Raw genomic sequence first — 19,804 nt, forward strand, 5'->3', positions numbered from 1 at the left:
GTTCCAACCCTTAAAACACCTTTTAATAAATCTGCAGAAAGCCACTGTGAGAGAGGCAGGTGGAAAATGATGACTGCTTCAAGACTCAAGCCCCATGGGCCAGATCCTGAATTTGCACGCTCCTGTATGCTGACCTAAATTCATATAAAATGAATTCCATTATCATTTTAATGTTCATATGCACCGCATTGTGTGGTATCTCAGGCGCACATGATCCGATAACATTGCTTCCGATTGAGGAATTCAAGAAATGACTGAACAGATCACCAATTGTCCACACGCTCCTGGGAAGGACGTCTTGGGCCGGTAGTGTCCGACACTCTGGCCATATCCTACAGTGGGGAGAAGGGCCACACAGCGTACTGAGAGTAAGAAATTATCATGCTCATATTTCATGTTTTTCACGGGCATGTTCTTTGAGGAGCATGGTGCAGTAGATGCACGTCACTTTGTGCAAGGGGAACAGGGGTGTGATCAATGCTCTGCTCTGTGTTTGATGTGAAGCCGAGAGTCAAATCTAACCAACAAAAAAAAAAAGTAATCCCTGCTGATATTTGTTTGCTCGACATTCTGAAAGCAGGTTACAGGATTTGCATGAAAGGAATTATGGAGAGGTTTATTTTCTGTTTTCTGAGAGAGTTGGTGGGAGGTTAAAGGATCTGTAAGTGAAAAGAGAGCAGAGGGAGAAAAAGAGAACGAAACAGAGAGTGTTAAAAATTATTATTAAAATGATCATGAAATTTGTCAGAATATCAACTGAAGACCACAGAAAATACTAATACTAATGCGGTAGTGTTTTTTTTGTGGGATAAATCTCATGTCCCACTGTGTACTTGTTTTCTGAAGCTATCAAGAATGGTTGTGAAGACTGTGCTATTGCTAGTGTGAAGTTTAGCACACACAGCTAGATTGAAAATCATAAGCAAGGTCACAGTCCATGCATTATAGACAAGTGCACTTGGAGAAAAAAGGGTTCCAGTAGGCTCTTTCCTGTAGTTTAACTATATACAGTACAACCCTCCATCAGTGAACCATTTCAGGACCTTTCACCAGAGTGTATGGCTCCTTCACAACCTTTACAGTAGTTAATAAACCTTTCTAATAGCAAGGCTCAATCAAGTGGACAAGGTTAAACACAGAACCATCATCCATACTAAAGAGAGAGAGTTTTCTGAGAGTGTATCAGTGGAAATGTTAGATTTGCAGGCCAAGTGATCCCTTGCTGTTTACTACAGGAGAACTTGGTTGTGGTGATTGCACAAATATTTCAATCTGAATTCTAACTGAATTCTCCCTCAGTGGTGTGTTTTTTCTTCTTAAGGGGGATTTTCCACAATGGGAAACTGAAACTGGTTTCAGTGCCAGAAACAAGAAATTATTTTGGCAAAACTCCAGCACGCTGTGTTAAAACATGTACCTGGTTACAATGGCAAAGTATGCTGGTCGTTGATTGTCCTTGTATTTTGCCGGGTTGCTATAAAAAGTAATTTTTTCTTCCTGGTGTTGATATCCTGTGTGGAACACTTCCTGTTACCTTGTTGAAAGATAAACGACTGGAACAAAGAAAAATGAGAGTGGAAGAAGCTTGTACCAGTGAGGCTACCCTGCTGTAAAATCCAGCTATGCCAAAATTGAACTGGTCAAGAACTTGTTCATAAACTGGTATGACCAAGCTGGTAATAAAGCTGGTCAAGCTGAGTATGAGCTGGTCAACCGGCTAGTGCTGGTAGCTTGTCTGTTTCAAAAAATAGCTTGAGTTGGTCAAACTATGTCTAGCTGGGAGCTGGTCTGAACTGGTCTACCAGCTAAACCATGTTGAGTTGGGAGCTGATCTGAACTGGTTAACCAGCTGCCATCTGTTTCAAAACCTAGCTTGAGCTGGTCTGAACTGGTCAACCAGTTGAACCATGCTGAACATGGAGCTAGTCTGAACTGGTCAACCAGCAGGTTTCTCTCAGAAAGGGGTGCATGAATGCTGCACAGCCTGCTGGGAAGGAGAGAAGCTACAACCCCATCATCAGAAAGACAGTTACCTGTTTGTGTACAGCCACACACCCTGCTGTCAACATTGCTTCCTGGTCTTAGTTCCAGAGCACACACCCTGCTGTCAACATGGCTTCCTGGTCTTAGTTCCAGACCACACACCCTGCTGTCAACATGGCTTCCTGGTCTTAGTTCCAGACTACACAACCCTGCTCGTTCAAATGTGGCAGCAGCTGCCCGTTATGCATCGCCCTATCGCATTACAGGAAGCCGTGGACAGAGACGCGTCACCCTATCGCATTACAGGAAGCCGTGGACAGAGACGTATCGCCCTATCGCATTGCAGGAAGGCCTATCGCATTACAGGAAGGCGTGGAGAGAGACATGTTGCCCTATCGCATTACAGGAAGGCGTGGAGAGAGACGTATCGCCCTATCGCATTACAGGAAGGCGTGGAGAGAGACGTATCGCCCTATCACATTTCAGGAAGGCCTATTGCATTACAGGAAGGCGTGGACAGAGACGCATCGCCCTATCACATTACAGGAAGGCCTATTGCATTACAGGAAGGCATGGACAGAGATGTGTCGCCCTATCGCATTACAGGAAGGCGATTACAGAGACGCATCGCCCTATCGCATTACAGGTAGGTGTAGACAGAGATGTGTCGCCCTATCGCATTACAGGAAGGCGTGGACAGAGATGTGTCGCCCTATCGCATTACAGGAAGGAGTGGACAGAGACACGTCTCCCTATCGCATTACAGATAGGCGTAGACAGAGACACGTTGCCCTATCGCATTACAGGGAGCGACTTGGCTTGGGCTGTTTTTCCATGACCTCTCCTTTTGGCCTTTCAGACCGGCAAGGCTCTGTGCTGGTTCCGGTTCCCGAACCTAATTTTGAACCGGCCGGTGCGTTCAAACCAAAAATAAATCGGTTCGGAATCTGAAAAGTTGGTTCTCAGCTGGAACCAAAAAAGAGTTGTTTTTCCTTGCGAACCTTGTCATATTCCGCTTGCCTTGTGGATTGAGCAACGCCCTCTGTTGATGATGGAGGGCGGTGGAACATTGGTTCTGCTTAAACTGGTAGGGACGTGGACTGGTTCACAAGAAACACCAAGGTTCTGAGACTCCAGAACAGAACCGGAGACAGAACCAGAACCGCGTCTGTCTGAAAGCGGTATTTGAGAAACAATGGTGGGTCTTGGAGAGGGAATTTAATGATATTTGTTAACCGAGTCCATGAACATACCTTGTCTGTAGAAAAACATGGAAACGTGCAGTATGGGGCAACTGACTCTGAACACTCACTCACTTCTGGCCACTGGTGAAAATCCTGGATGTCTCTGCTATAGTAAAGCAAGGGATTAATTTTGGTCCAATTCTGATCTAGAAAGTGTGGGTTAGAAAATGTGTCACTGACCTGCACAGTGACCAGTCTTATACTGTGATGGCCCCTGCTTGCAGACACCGTGAGAAATGTATACTAACTCAGTTAAATAATCCTCACGGATTAAAAACCTCTGGAATTGTTCTAGGAGCCTGGCTGAACTATAATTAACTACAGAAGAAGCACACACTTTAAAACTAATAGCTAATGAATGCTCTTTCTTTGCAAGTTTGCTAGCTTGCTTAATTTGATATTAAATTATAGCTAGCAAACAAAAAGTGAATTTTTAACTCCTGCATTTAGCTGAAGTAAAGCTTATGTGACCTCAATGTCTCTTTCAAACGTATTCGTTGATTGGTTGAACAATAATTGTCCTTTGCTGCCACCTACTGCAAAACAAACAAAAAGCCGTCCCATTGTGTTTTGTTGAAATTGACCTGTTTCACTGATTTGACGCCACCAAAGAGCCATTTTTATTTCTTTTTTTATTTTGATATAGTCAACATTGTGGAAAGCCTCCCACAAATGGAAGCACAGACCTCAGGTGGCAGACAGAAAATATTAGATGTGTAAGAATAAATGATCACAGAATATACATTTACTCTAAATGTGCATTTGGTACTGTTTACGAAGGCAAGGGAAAACGTACAGGCCTATGTCACTCACAATTGTGATCTGATCAGCTGTATGCTAATTAACAAGAAATGTCTCAACTGTTTGCAGAAACTCTGATAAGATAATTGATAAATCATTGGTTATGGGAGAACGCTAATGGGGCTAATGTGCTGAACACATTTCTGTGTACCCTGAACTAGGGGGGGGGGGGGGACTATGTATAAACACTGCTGTAATTTCTACATGGTGAAACAGTGTAGTACAGAGGCATATCAATAAATGATGGTTTATTTATGTTTGTCCCAAACATTATGGAGGGCACTGTATATCTGTTATTCCTATTTTTCTTCTTTATGCATGAAAAAAAGTGTAATACTTATCCAGTTAAAAAAGCGGTTTTGACATGATGTTCCACGTTGTGTCTTCTGCTGTGTAATTACAGAACATATTTGAACAGCCTATGATGGGAACATGTGAGACGGGAAACAACATACAGTGCATCCGGAAAGTATTCACAGCGCTTCACTTTTCCCACATTTTGTTATGTTACAGCCTTATTCCAAAATGGAATAAATTCTTTTTTTTCCTCAAAATTCTACACACAACACCCCATAATGACAACATGAAAGAAGTTTTTTTTTTTTATTAAAAATAAAAAACTAAGAAATCACATGTACATAAGTATTCACAGCCTTTGCTCAATACTTTGTTGATGCTCCTTTGGCAGCAATTACAGCCTCAAGTCTTTTTGAATATGATGCCACAAGCTTGGCACACCTATCTTTGGGCAGTTTCGCCCATTCCTCTTTGCAGCACCTCTCAAGCTCCATCAGGTTGGATGGCGAGTGTCGGTGCACAGCCATTTTCAGATCTCTCCAGAGATGTTCAATCGGATTCAAGTCTGGGCTCTGGCTGGGCCACTCAAGGACATTCACAGAGTTGTCCTGAAGCCACTCCTTTGATCTCTTGGCGGTGTGCTGAAAGATGAACCGTCGCCCCAGTCTGAGGTCAAGAGCACTCTGGAGCAGGTTTTCATCCAGGATGTCTCTGTACATTGCTGCATTCATCTTTCCCTCAATCCTGACTAGTCTCCCAGTTCCTGCCGCTGAAAAATATCCCCACAGCATGATGCTGCCACCACCATGCTTCACTGTAGGGATGGTATTGGCCAGGTGATGAGCGGTGCCTGTTTTCCTCCAAACATGATGTTTGGCATTTGTTGGGGCCAACGTAAGAACTTTTTGAAACAGGGAAACGCCTTTGTCCACGCCATTGATGACGCAATCAACGCCGCCTCCCACTGTAATTTAATGGAAATTTAGCCAATACAGTAACAGCCGGAAATACGCAACTGCTGGACCTCACAAAAGCCTCAGGCGCGAATTTCACGGCCTCTTTCTAACCTACGGCTATCCCATGCTGTTCGTTCCAAAAGAGACTCCCATCTAATTAATTTTAAGAACACTCCCTTTGTGTCTGAACCCTTGATCACGGTTCTATTCATTGGGCCTGCTAGTTCTGAAATTATACACATCAATACTTGCAAGGACCCGATATTTTATCGGAGATCGCACATACATTGTGCGGTTTTAATCAACTTTGGAGCTAGAAGACGACCGGCTTCTCTTCCTCCTCCAACCACGCGTGAGACGACGACGCCTTCCCCTGGTCAGGCCAGAGACGGATTTCCCTGGTCCCGCCAGAGACGCCCTTCCCCCGGGACAACGGTACCTGGACAGCGTTAATTCCCTGGAGCATCACAGATTCTCCAAGCAACAAACTTTGCCTGCTGACGACGGTCAGCTGTTTGAGACTGGTCGAATATCATCAGATATTCGCCCCCAAGTAAGGCTGCGCATCTGGGCATTAGTTTTGTTAATGTTATATACATTGTATCGTTAGATTAACTTTATGTAACTTTGTTAAATTGTTTTTCTCGTTTACAACTTCCACACGATCATCCAATTACATTGTTCTCTCTCTCTCTCTCTCTCCTCCGTACAAATAACCCTCCGGGCTTATAGTCAGTGGATTCTAAGTTTATAAATTAATTTAATCAAGCACCGCAAACTCGCGGAAACGCTTCCCAAAGCGCAAGTACTCTTGTTGCGGTGATTTCATTAATTTGTCTCCTGACCACCCAAATTTTAGCTAGGTGTACGCGCCATTACGCGCTAGAACCATAGGTCCACCATTATAAGGCCCTACCTACATTCTCCACCAATTCCTTCCCCCATCCTCTTCGCCCGCTACGTGTACTCACGTGCACGCGCTCTTTCCCTCTTCCTTTGTCTCCTTCCCTCGCTTTCTCGACGCGGGCATACATGTACGCGCATTCCTTTGTCCTCCATCTTTCTTCCCACTTCAATGCGTTACTTTTCCGTCACGCCCTTCTTATTTAGCTGTGTTTATATGTTTCTTGTGTTCAATAAATACCCCTTTATTGTAACCGGTTGTCCGTCAATGTTTTTCCAACACTAAATCAAGCCAACTAGCTATTTAAGAACTACTTATAAGGCTACTTATAAAATTCGAACTCATATAAGTGGTTGTTGAATTCATAGTATTAATTCAACGGTATGACTGTTGAATGATTTATTAAATCATTACCATTGAGTTCGTTATTAATAACGTAGCTAAATTTAATAATTAAATGAGACTGATTACTAAATACGATTACCCTTCGGAACCTACATACTGGTGCCCCATGTGAGGAGTAGAAAAGTTGGCTTGATTCATGTTTGAATAGCTTTGGGGTGCGACCAAGATTTTTGCGTTTTGTCTTGAACAACCATTTGACGCCACGGGGTGGCGCCAAACCCACATTTAGCCTACTAGGCCAAAGGCGCTTGTACGCAATTGTATTGTGGTGGTAGCTCTGTTCATTGCGACTTGACGTAGCTCCGACATCATCGCGAGACTAACGCAGCTTTATTCACCAAGTGACGATAATTATTTAGTAATTGACATATCGCTTAAATAAAGTTAACGGATTAATAATTAATGGTTATACGTTGATTAATGTATTAATCATTTCCCATTAAAAAAATTAATAATAATAATAATTCTTTAATTTTAAGTGTTTTGCCAATTATTCATAATTTTAACTTTTTCATTTTTCAATTAGCCACTCATCCCTTTTTGATTATTAATCAAATTCTGATTTCAAATTCCACGTTGAATCAATTTGAATCGTTAATCATTCCAGGGTGTTGGTTAATTGTCACTGGTTTTCTTTTCCCGTTTTTGTTCTTTTAGAAGTACATACCATTTAAGATTCACCCGGCCTGCTGAGGTACTGGGCTGGTGTTGTTTATCAGTGCTGTTGCTGTGTTGGTATACACTGTTGGTAACCCGATAGCTGGTTTTGATTCTAAGTGCCTAACCCGGCCCTGTGAATTGATGTTGTGACTAGTCAGTGCTTCTGATTTGGACACGTTTCTGCTGTTGTTGCCAAGCTGGTGTTATCCTTAATCAGTCGTGATAATCAACCCACGTGCTAGCATTCCGGTGAAAGCTTTTGGTTGTGCAAACTACTGTAGCTAGCCAATACGCAGTAGTTTTGGTTGTCTTGTAAGGTGCTGCTGCAACGCACCACACCTCACGTGTTTCATTCAATTTAACATTTTGCACAATAAGTAACTAGAGTTCGAAATGAGCTTCCGTGCTCCACGTGCAGTGGCTATGGAAGATAGCCCACCACCTTTGGAGAACATTTCAATTTGTGAGTTTGTGGCTCAACTCATTCAACTGTCTCATGAAGACAAGGAGGAACTTGAGCAGCACACTGCTGAGGAGTGTGCGGCAGGAGTGGACAATTTGGTCCGGCTCATCCAAGACCCCTCTCGGAGTGTGCTCACTGTACAAGACACAGTTGGAAGGCTGTTTCTCTTGTACCATAGACAAACGAGTCTGGAGCTTGACACTCTGCATAAGGAGAATAAACTCCTACGCCAGAGAAATGATAAGCTTGACTCGGAAGTCGAGGAGCTGCGCCATGACCTAAAACTCACCACTGAAGCCTTAGAGGAATGTACTTCCAGGCTTACAGAGGGTGAGCAAAGCCAGAGTGCTACTGGGTCCATTGTCAAAAGACAGGTAAGTGGATTCTCCCGTACAGGGGTACCGGAGGGCCTTGCCTCCAAGCCTACTGGCTCTAGGGAGCTTGCTACATCAGAGGCTCCTCCTCGTTGGGCAGCTCCCCACCCGGAACTGGGAAACCTTGGGACTCGTGCAAAGCATAGGCCCAAACCTAAGCTAACTGCTACTAGCCCTCTTCCCACGGATTGTTCTGAGGCCGATTTGTATTCACTCTCTGAGGAAGAGACTGAAGGCTACATACCTGATCCACATTCTCTCTCTAAAGACCCTACTAGACCTGCACCAGTTTCTTCTCTTCGTGTGTCCATGGGTCGCTCCACAGAGCATCACCCACGCTCATCACGCTTTACGTCTCCTTCATCGCCCCCTAGAGGGGACAGAAGGAATATAGGGCTGCCTCGCCTATCTCGTCTCTCTTGTCAAGAGCACAGGACCCGCTTTGCAACCTCATCTCCACGCCGTGTTTCTGCTTCACCACCTTGGAGGAAGGCAGAAATGCCGTATCGTGATTCTGATTCCCCGCATGGTAGGGAATCAAAGTTATCCTATCGGGAACCTCGTAGGGAGTACTCACCATCGCCCCCTAGGCGTAGGGTGCATGGTTCTCGCTCCCAAACCCTAACCACTCAGCGGGAAGAAGAGTCCAGCCACTCTGATAGCGATCACGGAACTACTTACCGACCCCGCCAAACCACTCGTTTCACTGGCGGTCCCCGCTTGAAACAGCTGGATGCACTAGCCAAAGACATCGAGAGATTTGACCCAGAAAAGAAGGATCACAATGTTGAGGACTACCTCAGAGAAATCGCACATAGTCTCTCCGACTTACCTGGTGCGACGCAGAGAGAGAAGATTAAGCTGATCTGGAAGACTACTTCCAGATCAATCCATGCTTTCATAGAGTCCCAGCCTTCCTCAACCCGTGATAGTTATTCTCGACTCTGCAGAGCTCTGATGGAGGAGTATTCTCCATTTGCTGATGAAACATCGGCAACTATCTCCGCCATACAAATCAAGCATCGTCGCAACGAACACCCAAGGGAATTCTATAACAGGTTGCGACATGCATTCTTTCAGGGAAGGAATGCGCCAGGTCTTGTGGAAGACCGGGCCTTCAAGTCCCTCTTCCTGCATAACTTACATCCCTGTGTGCGGACCCATGTCACGTTTATGACGCGGCAGGATGATCCGTCGATGCGCGACATCAAAAAAATGGCACAGATGGCATGGGAAACAGTGGTCCGCTCGAATGACAAAAGGGAAGAGGACCAAAGGGTCCTCATAGTTCAGGCCCCCACAAAGGTTTCATTGGAACTGGAGGGATCTGAAGTTCCTGCTCCAAAACCCTCTCACTCCCGTGTCCAGCAAAACCGGCCTTCACATCGCGACAGCGCAACAAGGGGATGGAAGGACAGGCAGTCGAAGAGGGGTGGTGATCGTCAGCCGATGGATGCCCAAGGAGAAAGGAATGACTACCAGTCGACCTACATGGGTAGGGACAGAGAACAGAGGGGATACAAGGGTCGTGATTCCCGCCGAAACGAACAATATAGAAAACAGGAGGGTGGGGCAGGTCCTCAAGCTCCTGTCCAGTGGAAGTCAGAGCTGGCTTCTATAAAGGACACTTTGGCCGCCCTATCAAAGGGTATGGCGGCCCTCTCTAAAGTCCCACCAAAGGATGCTGAAAAGCGTTCGGGCAAAGGTGGTGATGGTCCTCCTAGAGAATGACTAGTCCGGGAGCCTTCCTCCACGCCGGCGAGAGTCTATCTCATTGGGTGGGGTAAGGAACCCCTAGGTGATGCTGTTCGTTCACCAATTAATGAACAGCCTCATAGAACCCCACCGATCACCCTAACTTACCCATTTTTGCAGTTCCTAGGCGACCTCATCCAGAAAGGGAACGCCAAGCGTCTTTATACTACAGTCCTGATTGAAAACGGACTGCACCTTGACGCTTTATTGGACACTGGATCCGAAGTTAGCCTGATGTGCGCAGACACCTTTGCAGAGGTCACCCAAATGACCCTGTCCACTGGGAGACGCCTTCGGATAGAGGCCTGTGACATCAACATCACCAGCTATACCCAAGACCAGGCTCCAATCACTCAGAAAGCCTGGCTGGAATTCACCTTCCAGGAGATGAAAATTGTACACCCCGTGTACATCTCCAAGGTTAACACGGAACGGATGTTAATTGGCCAGGACCTGTTGGACAGACTGGCCCCCCTGATTGACTGTCATCGCGGACAGCTATGGGCGCAAGTCATGCCGAAGCCCATCAATATGGAGACCACTGGACACACGTCATGTGACAGAGTGGCGGTCGAGGAACCACCTAGTGACTCCCTCGCTCCCACAAATCTATGTGCGCAGTTAGCCCCCTCGCTCCAGACACAAGGCCAAGCGCCCCCTAACCAAGACACCCTGAATAGAGCCGGGAACCGTTGGCCACCTGCTCAAGTTCTGAATGGTCATGAAACCTTCCTCTGTGCCTTAAATAACTCAGAGTCAACACTGTACAGTCCTCTGGTTACCGGTGGCATCCGAGTGGGTGAAACAGCCATACCGGATGCACTTGTAGCTTTGTGGTCAGAGAAATCTGCCATAAGGCAGGAGCTGTATGATGCAATCTGTCAGAACGACCCCTTTGTGCAAAAGAGCCATCGGTTATTATCAGCGGGGTCTCCCCAGACCTCCATGGTAGCTGTTGGTGTTTGCACACTCTCCTTACAGATTGGAAAGAAGGAATTCAGGCACTACATGAGCGTAGTGCCGAAGTTGTCCCATTCTGTTTACATAGGAGCCGACATCTTGGTCCGGCTTGGGGCCCAGATTGATAGGATCAATCAGGTGCTGTGGTCTCAGGCAAACATAGAGAGGAGACCACTGACGGGCACACCTGAGAATATGCGCTCAGGCCAGACCATCCCTCAGGCATGTCAAATCGCAAGCGAATTTGACGTAGCCGTTCCCGCCAGAACAGCTGGTGTACCTGTCCGCCTCATGGTTTTAAAGGGACAGGAACCACAGTGCTCCCAAGCCTTCTTTCAACCAGGACCACACTTCTTTCAGCTGAATTTAACGGTCTGCGGCACACCCCTGCTCGAACTGAACAATCGTTCAGCTTACTTGTTAGTGCAAAATCTGACTAACCACGTCACTCAGATAACAGCCCGAGAGCCTCTGGGCTATCTAATTGACTGTGCATTTCATGATTTTGAGTTGACCATTCCGGTGATTGGTGAGTTGCCAGACTCCCTGATCGGGGACGAAAATGATGCGCAAGTGTACTTCACGCACCCCACTCGGATGATTTCCATTAGTCCTCGGGGAACTATACACACAAGCGCCATCTGTCGCATCGACCTAAGTGGAACCAATGAGATGGTGGTACATGCCATTGTCTCTGATCATAGCTCAGCCTTGAGCAATGATGCCTACCCTCCTTCACAAGAAGAACCATACTCTGGTTTTGAGGCTGAAGCTCAGCAGCAGCTTGATAAAGCTGATGCACTGGAGACAGATACCCAAAGGCAAGAGCTCAAAACACTTTTCTATGAGTTCCGAGACATATTCTCCAGGGACTCTTATGACTGTGGTATCACGGATATGCACACCGTCCGCATACCCACCGATCCCGGCGCACAACCAACATTTGTACGACAGTACAAGATCCCTCTAGCAGCCTTTGAGTCCATTCAAGAAATTCTGGACTCGCTGTTGGAAAAGAAAGTAATCCGGGAATGTAACTCAACGTACAATTCCCCATTGTGGCCGGTGTTGAAACCATCAGGTAAGTGGCGTCTCACTATTGATTACCGGCAGCTGAACAAGCAGGTTCCGCTCTCCCGCTGGCCAATGATCCATTTGGACCAAGAACTAGCAAAGGTCACCAATGCGAAGTACTTTTCCACAGTGGATGTGTCAAACGGCTTCTGGACCATGAAAGTGGATCCAGTGGACCAGTACAAACTGGCTTTCTCGTTTGGCAATCGACAATTCACGTGGAAGCGGTGTCCCTTTGGCTATTCCAACTCCCCGGCGGAGTTTAACATTTTCCTACATAAGGCCATGAGCGATGCGGTTGCGCGCGGTAATCTAATTTATGTTGATGATATCCTGATGCGTAGTCAGACATGGGATGCCCATCTAGCGGAGATCCGTCACGTGCTCAATCAACTCTCCGGTGCGGGCGCCAAACTGTCCCTGACAAAGGGTCAGTGGTGCCGATCCAAGGTGGAGTACGTCGGACTCCTGGTTGGAGCCAATGGTGTGGAACCACAGTCCAGCAGGGCTCAAGCCATTCAGGACATCAAGTCACCAACCAATGTGTCGGAACTGCGGAGCTTCCTGGGGATCTGTAATTATTCTCGACAGTTCATCGAGGACTATGCAGAGATTTCCAGGCCCCTGACTCAATTGCTCCAGAAGGACAGAGACTTTCTGTGGGAAACAGCCCAAGAAAGTGCTGTCAAGGAGATGAAACACAGGCTCTGCACTGCACCATGTCTTGCCTACCCAGATAAGGACAAGGAGTTCTATCTTGAGGCAAGCTTCTCAGAGCACTGTCTCAGTGCGGCTTTGTCACAACAGTATGACCAAGACAAGCGTGTGGTCGCATATGCCAGTAGGTCATTGACCAGTGTTGAGCTGAAGTTCTCGGACTGCGAAAAAGCCCTACTCGCTACGGTGTGGTCAGTAGAGCACTTCCGGAGCTACATCGGAGGGCAGAAAATTATCATTGAGACCTGCCACCAACCTGTGTCATTCCTAAATAGTCAGCGACTCAGAGAAGGCCGAGTCTCCAACAGTCGCATCGCAACCTGGATGATGGCTCTGCAAGGCTATGAGGTTGAGGTGAGGTATGCTCAGAACCACAAAATGGCCCTGGGCCAAGGGTTGGCGGAATGCCAACATTGCATTGGTGAGGGTGAACCTCACGAACTCCCCATGATGACAACAACTGCAACACTGCCATCGAACCATCACTATTTTGATGAGAATGTTTGTCGCGGTCTTCCAAAAGTCTATGTGGACGGGTGCTCATTCCATCATGAGGGCCAAGTCCAAGCCGGTGTAGGTATAGTTTGGGCAAACTACTCTGTCGATGAACCCCAACAGTATCACCTTGGACCCAAGACTAGCCAGTATGCGGAGATAGCCGGTGTGCTTATCGTCCTACAACAGGCAGCTCGGGCTAACATTCCAGAGTTAGTTATCTGTTCAGACTCAAACTACGCCCGGTACAGTTTTGTCTCTCACTTCCCAGTGTGGAAACAGAATGGTATGAACAATGCCAGAGGAAAGGCCGTGAAGCACTCAGAACTTTTCTTGGCTGGTGACAAACTTGTCAGTGATCGTGGCATGAGGGTATACTGGAAAAAGGTCAAGGGGCACTCTCAAGTCGCAGGCCCGGACAAGGATGGCAACGATGAAGCAGATCGGTTAGCCAAATCCGGCGCGTTAGATGGTAGCCCTTGGCAGTTCCAAGAAGAATGGCTCCCAGCAGTGGACACCTGCTCAGTGAACGCAATCACTCGTAGACAGGCTTGGAATGGTCAAGACCAACCAGACGACAGTCACCAAACAGTGTGTTTGGGTAGGAAGCCCGGCGACGCCGACCTGGTCACCATGCAAAAACAGGATCCAGTGATCAAGGCCATTTACCGGTTCGTGTCGGATCCTCTGAAAAACCCCATCTCAGCAGAATCGCTGGAACAATCCGGTGATCTGAGGACATTGTACAATCTCAGAAAACATCTGAAGATTGAAAAAGGGTTGTTGGTGTACACCCCAAATGATCAGAAACCTCCTCGATGGGTCGTTCCAGCTGAGCATAGGGGTGTGATGATCGTTCATGCTCATGACGCACCCTGTGGGGGTCATAGAGGCTCCAAGGCCACCTATAAAACGCTCCGACAGGTGGTGTACTGGCCATTCATGGCTAAGGACATAACAGAATATGTCAGTGGTTGTCTAGTCTGTTGCCAGTTCCAGCCATCACAACCCCTACACCGAGCTCCTCTACAGAAGAGGGGAATCGCGTTTCCCTGGTCGAACCTCCAAATAGACTGGATCGGCCCCGTTCCAAAATCCTCGAGAGGTAACAAGTACCTCCTCACGGTAACTTGTGCCTTTACCAAATGGGTTGAGTCTCTCCCTGCCCCTAATGACACGGCTGAAACCACAGCCATCTTGCTGGTCAACCACGTCTTCAGCCGTTGGGGCCTTCCTTTGTCTATCGACTCAGATCGGGGCACTCACTTCACAGCTACGGTAATGACTTCATTGTGGGAAATGCTGGGTGTCGAGGCAAAGTTCCACATTGCCTACCACCCTCAGTCATCCGGACAGGTTGAGCGAGCCAACCGTACCATCGTTGGCATGCTGAGGAAATACGTGAAGGCTAATGGCAAAGATTGGGACGTGAAACTCCCTTTGGTGCTGATGGCCATCAGATCAACTCCTCACCGCTCTACCGGAGTTACCCCGTTTGAGATGATGACAGGGAGAGAGATGACTCTCCCCTTACACCTCCTCTACAGGCCTGAGGATGTGAGTGTGGCTGCAGCATATGCTACCCACCAATATGTAGCAGACCTGCAAGCACACCTCAGGGCCACCTTTGCCTGGGCTCAGGGAAACCTCGAGGCCAGTGCTAAAGGACAGAAGGCCTTTTATGACAAAAGGGCGACCGAGAGTGAATATCAGGTTGGGGACAAGGTACTGTATTTCAACTTTACCAAACCCATCGGTACGCCTAAAAAGTTTCTCCCAAACTGGTCTGGCCCTCATGAGATTGTGGGAAAGCTGTCACCGGTCGCTTACCGCATCAGGATCTCAAAGCCAAACCAAACCCCGGTGTATAAGTGGGTCCATGTTAACCAGATTAGGCCATATAACCCTTCAACCGTCCAAGGGGGGTCTCATGACTAACTGGTAGATAGGCTCCCTCACCACTAATGGAGCATGCTACTTACCCCTCATATACCTTCCGTTCCTGGGCATTAATCCACTTCAACCTATATCCATTCCAGAATGCACCTTGAGTGGATCCTTGTGATGTTCCTGGTCCTTCGGACAGCACAGTCCGACGAGGTGGTGGAACCGGGACCTCCTACTGGCATCGTTCTCCAGGATGCTCCTGGACTTCTTCTAGTAAATTGCCACCTCTACACCCAAAGGGTCTATGTCCGCCTTGACCCTCAGGACGTCTACCAGAAACACATGGATGCGCCCAAGGACCTCCCCTCCGATGGGAGGTATCTGAACAGCCAAACCCAAACAACCCTGGAACATGCTCGCCTGACTACTGTCCACATCTTGGAACAATTGCAGAAGTTCCTAGTAACTGAAGAAGAACTGGGGGGGACAAAGCGTCAGAAGCGATTCCTAGGGGGGTTGTTAACTGCAGTTTCTGCGATTGGGTCGTTGTTTTCAGTTGGTCTCTCTGCTGCTAACTCTGTTAGTTTGAGCACAATAAAAAGGCAGGTAAACGACCTGAAGCAGGAGATGCCAGAGATACAGCAGAAACTGTTTGTCCAACAGCAGCAGTTGCAGGGTGTTGGTAGGACTTTACAAGGTACCATACTTACAGTCAACAGGCATTCAACACTTTTGAATAGTACTGTCTATGCCCTCAGCAAGCTGTCCCATATTGTAGAGACCGAAACCTCTGTGGTGCGTATGATCAGGGATCTTATGTCCGACCTCCTAAGGGAAGTCAGCTCCTCAGTGAATAGCCTGAGTGGAGGAACTATCCCTTCATACCTCGTACCCCTCAGTATGGTTGAAAGTATTGTACAGTCTGCTACCACCACCACAGTTCAAACTTCACAGGTTCATTTGGCCTATAGCCTGGGTAGTGCCATCCCTATATACGTCAATCCAGCAAAACTAGAGATAGGATTCATCCTTAATCTACCTATTATAGAAAAGCAACATATATATCGCCTTAAGTCTGCCCTCAATGTAGGCTTCTGGCAGGATGACATACATGTACATATCAAAACACCACCCATGCTAGCCTATCATGAAGATAGCCCGACACTCTACCTTATCCCTAACCTAGACATGTGTACTCTCACAAAAGACATTCACTGGGTATGTCCTAGCAACCCATTCATTAGGGATACCACTGAACGCTTATGTGGCCTTAGAGTCGGTGCGTCTTCAGAAAAATGCAGGGCTAGCATGACTATAAAGGATGATGTCGAGGAAACCCGCATAGAGAGAGTTGGGGCTCGGTGGCTTGTGAACACCCCTAAGCAGGAGATCACAATGTCCTACGACCGCCACGATACAGCCACAAGGATGAAGCTCCCTAACCAAACCATCTTTATCACAGTCCCCCAAGGGACTACAGTCCATATTGAGGACACTGTCCTACACTACCTCAATCCTGAGAGATATGAGACAGAAATAGAGATGGTAGATGCCTTTCGAGGCTACACACTCGATCTTGGTGACACCCTTCGACAGCAACTCCTGTCTGAAGGGACCAAAACGGTCCAATTCAGTCTGGATCAGTCTGGACTCCAAACTACTCTCCTCAGTCCAATAGTCAGAAGGTCATCTGATCCCTGGGGTACTATTAGCGGAGTCGCGTTTGGACTTCTCCTGGGTGGCTGGATCGTTACTGCGGGTGTGGTACTAATTCTCTCTAGACACATTCAAACCTTACACACTAAAATTGACTCCCTCACCAGAATCCCTGACCGATTTAAACGCAAGCCCTGTGGTGTTCTTCCTCTTTCACCCAGGACTGCAGGAGACTGTGTTGAGTGATAGGGACAATGACCCCCTATGCACTTCACCCAGCCCTAGAACTGCATGCCCTTGTGTACTAACACATATAATCTCAGGGAATATGTAACCAACGGTCAACAGTGTATTTTGATATGTACCTTTGTTTTGTTTCTTTGCCTACTATAGCCTACATAACCTACCTCAATTGCCCAGATGTTAGCAGTCTGTAATCTTTGCCCAGATGTTGCAAGCCTGTCATGTACTGTGAATGGACTTTTGACCCACTTTGTGTCCTCAGGACTGATTTGAGCTCGTCCTAAGGCCAAGGGGGGATGTTGGGGCCAACGTAAGAACTTTTTGAAACAGGGAAACGCCTTTGTCCACGCCATTGATGACGCAATCAACGCCGCCTCCCACTGTAATTTAATGGAAATTTAGCCAATACAGTAACAGCCGGAAATACGCAACTGCTGGACCTCACAAAAGCCTCAGGCGCGAATTTCACGGCCTCTTTCTAACCTACGGCTATCCCATGCTGTTCGTTCCAAAAGAGACTCCCATCTAATTAATTTTAAGAACACTCCCTTTGTGTCTGAACCCTTGATCACGGTTCTATTCATTGGGCCTGCTAGTTCTGAAATTATACACATCAATACTTGCAAGGACCCGATATTTTATCGGAGATCGCACATACATTGTGCGGTTTTAATCAACTTTGGAGCTAGAAGACGACCGGCTTCTCTTCCTCCTCCAACCACGCGTGAGACGACGACGCCTTCCCCTGGTCAGGCCAGAGACGGATTTCCCTGGTCCCGCCAGAGACGCCCTTCCCCCGGGACAACGGTACCTGGACAGCGTTAATTCCCTGGAGCATCACAGATTCTCCAAGCAACAAACTTTGCCTGCTGACGACGGTCAGCTGTTTGAGACTGGTCGAATATCATCAGATATTCGCCCCCAAGTAAGGCTGCGCATCTGGGCATTAGTTTTGTTAATGTTATATACATTGTATCGTTAGATTAACTTTATGTAACTTTGTTAAATTGTTTTTCTCGTTTACAACTTCCACACGATCATCCAATTACATTGTTCTCTCTCTCTCTCTCTCTCCTCCGTACAAATAACCCTCCGGGCTTATAGTCAGTGGATTCTAAGTTTATAAATTAATTTAATCAAGCACCGCAAACTCGCGGAAACGCTTCCCAAAGCGCAAGTACTCTTGTTGCGGTGATTTCATTAATTTGTCTCCTGACCACCCAAATTTTAGCTAGGTGTACGCGCCATTACGCGCTAGAACCATAGGTCCACCATTATAAGGCCCTACCTACATTCTCCACCAATTCCTTCCCCCATCCTCTTCGCCCGCTACGTGTACTCACGTGCACGCGCTCTTTCCCTCTTCCTTTGTCTCCTTCCCTCGCTTTCTCGACGCGGGCATACATGTACGCGCATTCCTTTGTCCTCCATCTTTCTTCCCACTTCAATGCGTTACTTTTCCGTCACGCCCTTCTTATTTAGCTGTGTTTATATGTTTCTTGTGTTCAATAAATACCCCTTTATTGTAACCGGTTGTCCGTCAATGTTTTTCCAACACTAAATCAAGCCAACTAGCTATTTAAGAACTACTTATAAGGCTACTTATAAAATTCGAACTCATATAAGTGGTTGTTGAATTCATAGTATTAATTCAACGGTATGACTGTTGAATGATTTATTAAATCATTACCATTGAGTTCGTTATTAATAACGTAGCTAAATTTAATAATTAAATGAGACTGATTACTAAATACGATTACCCTTCGGAACCTACACATTCATGCCAAAGAGTTCAATCTTTGTCTCATCAGACCAGAGAATTTTGTTTCTCATGGTCTGAGAGTCCTTCAGGTGCCTTTTGGCAAACTCTAGGTGGGCTGCCATGTGCCTTTTACTAAGGAGTGGCTTCCGTCTGGCCACTCTACCATACAGGCCTGATTGGTGGATTGCTGCAGAGATGGTTGTCCTTCTGGAAGGTTCTCCTCTCTCCACAGAGGAACGCTGGAGCTCTGACAGAGTGACCATCGGGTTCACCTCCCTGACTAAGGCCCTTCTCCCCCGATTGCTCAGTTTAGACGGGCGGCCAGCTCTAGGAAGAGTCCTGGTGGTTCCAAACTTCTTCCATTTACGGATGATGGAGGCCACTGTGCTCATTGGGACCTTCAAAGCAGCAGAAATGTTTCTGTACCCTTCCCCAGATTTGTGCCTCGAGACAATCCTATCTCGGAGGTCTACAGACAATTCCTTTGACTTCATGCTTCGTTTGTGCTCCTACATGCACTGTCAACTGTGGGACCTTATATAGACAGGTGTGTGCCTTTCCAAATCATGTCCAATCAACTGATTTTACCACAGGTGGACTCCAATTAAGCTGTAGAAACATCTCAATGGAAACAGGATGCACCTGAGCTCAATTTTGAGCTTCATGGCAAAGGCTGTTTTTTTTCTTAGTTTTTTATTTTTAATAAATTTGCAAAAATCTCAAAAAACTTTTTCAGGTTGTCATTATGGGGTATTGTGTGCAGAATTTGGAGGAAAAAAATGAATTTAATCAATTTTGGAATAAGGCTGTAACATAACAAAATATGGAAAAAGTGATGCACTGTAAATGCACCATAAAACAGGATATAACACACACATGCACACACACACACACGGCAGAGGAAAGCTGTGCTAAATGTAAACGAAGATGTGCCGTGACTGCATGTCAATCTGTGTATAAGATTTGGTAAAGTTATCAACAGGCATTCATATTCCACATGGGTTTTCCAAAACTGCACCCTGATGTCCTCATGTGTCCCCAAATCTCTCCAAATACAAATACATCTGCATATGCATACTGGGGCGACATGGCTCAGGCAGTAAGAGCAGTCGTCTGGCAGTCGGAGGGTTGCCGGTTCGATCCCCCGCCTGGGCTGTGTCGAAGTGTC

The sequence above is a fragment of the Conger conger genome, chromosome 10 (genome assembly GCF_963514075.1).
Source record: "Conger conger chromosome 10, fConCon1.1, whole genome shotgun sequence".
In the NCBI taxonomy this organism is placed as follows: domain Eukaryota; kingdom Metazoa; phylum Chordata; class Actinopteri; order Anguilliformes; family Congridae; genus Conger; species Conger conger.